At 37.7% G+C, this 3,896-nt stretch overlaps 1 non-coding gene across 1 annotated transcript; it reads right to left on the bottom strand.

Annotated features, from left to right (window-relative positions):
- Window positions 1-2,933: 2,933 nt before the first annotated feature.
- LOC121226191 (small nucleolar RNA R71) lies at window positions 2,934-3,040 on the bottom strand. The gene has a single exon (XR_005924055.1). It is a non-coding gene; the product is annotated as a small nucleolar RNA R71 (small nucleolar RNA).
- Between the last annotated feature and the right edge of the window lie 856 nt (window positions 3,041-3,896).

Genomic DNA, 3,896 nt, shown 5'->3' on the forward strand with positions numbered 1-3,896 from the left:
AAGCTGAGTCCACGGTTTATTGGACCTTATGAGGTGACTGAGAGAATTGGGCTGGTAGCATACCGATTAGCCTTGCCTCATGAGCTAGAGAAGATTCATGATGTATTCCATGTATCGATGTTACGCTGCTGCCGATCTGACCCCTCACACGTGATTTCACCAGAAGAAATTAAAATAAGTCGGGATATGACCTATGGTGAAGAACCGATTAAGATTTTGGATTGAGAGGTCAAGTAGTTGAGGAATAAAAGTGTAGCACTAGTAAAGGTTTTATGGCTTAGACATGGAGTAATGGTAGCCATGTGGGAACCCGATGAGACAATGAGAGATCAATACCCAAACTTATTCACTGGTAAGATTTTTGGGGACGAAAATTCCTAAGGGGGAGAATTGTAACAGCTGGGTGTTGGGCCTAGTTGGAACAGTGGTTTCAGGACCACTAATTCGAAGTTGGAGAAAGTATTTTATTATTAAATTTACGTTATAACATGTTTAAATTAGTGCACGAAAAATTTGGTAAAGTAATTTTAGTGATTGCATGCTTAATTGTGAAAAAGGCCTAAATCGCATAAAGTGCAAAAGTCCTATTTTGATAGTTAAGGGTGCCAAATAGCTAGAGAACCTAAATTGGAGGTCTTTAAAGGGCAATTAGACCCTTTAGAATAGCATGGCTAGCCATAGGAGACAAAGGTGGTCAAAAGTCAAAATTTGGTGAAATTAGATGTTGAAATTGAATAAAATAAAACAAATAGTAAAAGTTTCAAGTAAATGATTTGAGGGTTTTTCTTGAATATTTTTTTACTTTTGAGCTCCTTGTAGCATGAGCTTTCTAACAAGGGGACTGATAAAATGTAATTTATACATATTTTTATCCCATGCTTAGCACATTTATGGATGATTTCTCCTTATATTTGGTGAATTTGATGCTCCTAATCCTTTAATTTCATGTTTTATACTTAGGTGAGCATAAAAGAGTAAAAAGAGCGAGAAACGGGCCGAAAACGAAGAAAATGAACCAAAAGGGGAAATCAACACGGCCTGGACTTCCTCACATGGGTAAGCAACACGGCCGTGTCTATTTGGTAGGATCGAAGCACGACTTACACGGGTTGACCACACGCCCGTGCCTATTTAACAGCCTTGACCACGGTCTAAAACAATCGCACACAGGCGTGTCACACGGGCGTGTCCCTGTCGAGCCCAAGTATAGTCCTATTCGGAAAGGCCACTTTTGAGGGCTCTTAGGCATTCTAAAGCCTATTTAAACACACGAGGAGGTACTTAGGAGGGGACACAGAGTAGGAGGCAAGGAATTACTGAAGGAAAGCCGATTGATCCATCTTAGAAGCTAGATTCATCGTCAAGACTGAAGATCTCCCTTCAATTTCCTTCAGGTGTTTTGGGTTTTCTTTATGTTTTGTTATCTTTATTTTTTTGAGATGTTTTCTTTCATAATTATGAACTAAAACCCCTAAATACCTAAGGGGAATGAAACCTAAGATAGATCTTGTTATTATTATCTGATTTGTATGATAAATATTTGACTTGTTCTTAATTATGTGTTCTTAATTCTTGTTTTAATATTTCAGGATATTGATTCAAGTTTATGCGCTTATTCAGAGGAGAAAAAGTCCCTGTCCAAGAGTAAATTTGTCATAATTAAGTGGAGTTGATTGCAGGCCTAGAGATAGGGTGACAAAATTTTATCGGATTAGGGTGAAACCTAATAAGGGAGTCCATAGATCGAGTTAATGCAACACTAGGGTGTTAATTAGAAAGAGATTTCAATTAATCAACCTAGGGTTAGACGTTATTAGTCTCGAGAGAGATAATAGTATAACTTATGGATTTCTACGGATCAAGTCAAATGAATAAATAATCTGATTCAGAGTCAACTAACAAGTGAAGTCTAGATGGATTTTTCCTTGGGTATTGTCTTCATCAATCGAGTTTTCCCAAAAGCTTTTCCCCAATTTTCTCTCTGTGCACCCTTAGTTTAGTTAATTAGTTTAGATAAACAAATCCCGTAATTTTTAGGCTAAATAAAAAAAAGAAGTAATTACTAGTACTCTTGGTTCCTTTGGGTTCGACAATCCAGTCTTGCTAAAGCTATACTACTGTTCGATAAGTACACTTGCCTTCATCGTGATAATAGTTAGTTTCAAGAACGATTAATTATAAATTTTTTAAAACCTATCGCGAATATCATGTACCAAGTTTTTGGCGCCGTTTCCAGGGAACTAAGATATTAGGAACACTCGATTTTTATTACTTTAGCAATTTTACTTTTATTGCAATTTAAATTTTTATTTTCTTTTCTAATTTCTCGTTTATTTTCTTCTGACAAGTTTTTCTAGTTTATGACAAGAAGAAACCCGTCAGGACCATTACTTTACGACAGTGAGATTGATCGCACAGTTCACAGAAACTGAAGAGAAATAAGGCGAAGCTTAAGATACATAGAGGAAGAGTAAGAGGACGATACTTCAACCACAACTGAGGAGATGGCTGAAAATCAGGAAAATCCACTACCTCTTGCGATTACTGCTAATCAGAATCCTACTTCGCGTACTATGTATGATTATGCTAAACCTTCTTTAACAAGAACTGAATCAAGCATAGTTAGGCCAGCTGTCGCTGCAAATAATTTTGAACTGAAACCTATCACAATTCAAATGATACAACAATTTGTTCAGTTTGATGGTTTACAGGACGAGGATCCCAACGCTCACTTGGCAAATTTTTTGGAACTTTGTGACATTTTTAAAATTAATGGCGTTTCTGATGATGCCATTCCCCTTCGGTTATTCCCTTTTTCATTGAGGGACAAAGCTAAACAGTGATTGAACTCATTACCACGAGGGTCAATCACCACTTGGGAACAAATGACCAAAAAGTTTTTATTAAAATATTTTCTGCCAGCTAAAACGGCTAAATTACGTAATGATATTTCTTCTTTTGTGCAGATGGATTTAGAAACACTCTACGATGCATGGGAGAGATAGAAGGACCTTTTGAGAAGATGCCCTCACCATGGGTTACCATTCTGGCTACAGGTTCAAACATTTCACAATGGCTTGAATCCTTCGACTAGACAGATGATTGACGCAGCTGTTGGTGGAACTATCAATAATAACACACCTGAGGATCCTTATGAATTTATAGAAGAGATGTCACCAAATAATTATCAGTGACAAGTCAGAGGACAAAGCCAAAGAAAACAGCCGACATTTTTAACTTTGATTCGGTCACCATACTCTCTAATCAGGTAGAACTTTCGAATAGAAAAATTGACTATTTTCTTGGTTCTTCACAGGTTCACCCAATAATGCAGTGCGAAGCAAGTGGAGGTGGATCAACCAATTCAGAATACCCACCCTATGGCCACAACATGGAGAACGGGCAGTTAAATTACATGAGTAATCATCCTCGATCTCAAAATAATCTTTATAGTAACACTTACAATGCAGGTTGGAGGAACCATCCAAATTTTTCATAGGGAGGCCAAGGAAATCAGAGACTACCACCACTTCCAGGCTTCCAACAAACACCTTACCAACAAGAGAAAAAGTCGAACCTTGAGAAGATACTAACAAAATTAATCTTGGTGTCAGAAACTCATTTTCAAAATACCAAGATAGCACTTAAAAATCAACAAGCGTCGATCCAAGGGCTCAAAACTCATATTGAACAGCTCGCCAAATTGATATCTGAATGACCACAAGGTAGCCTGCCGAGTAACACTGAATCTAATCCAAGGGAACAACTCAATGCAATTACCATCCAAGATAAGGAAGGGTTAGTGGAACCTGAACCAGAACCGAGGCAAGGAATTATGGTAAGAAAAGCAGAGGTGAGGAAGACCACAGTGAAGAAACACCGGTAAGTAAAGAGTA

The sequence above is a fragment of the Gossypium hirsutum genome, chromosome A03, assembly GCF_007990345.1.
Source record: "Gossypium hirsutum isolate 1008001.06 chromosome A03, Gossypium_hirsutum_v2.1, whole genome shotgun sequence".
Taxonomy (NCBI): domain Eukaryota; kingdom Viridiplantae; phylum Streptophyta; class Magnoliopsida; order Malvales; family Malvaceae; genus Gossypium; species Gossypium hirsutum.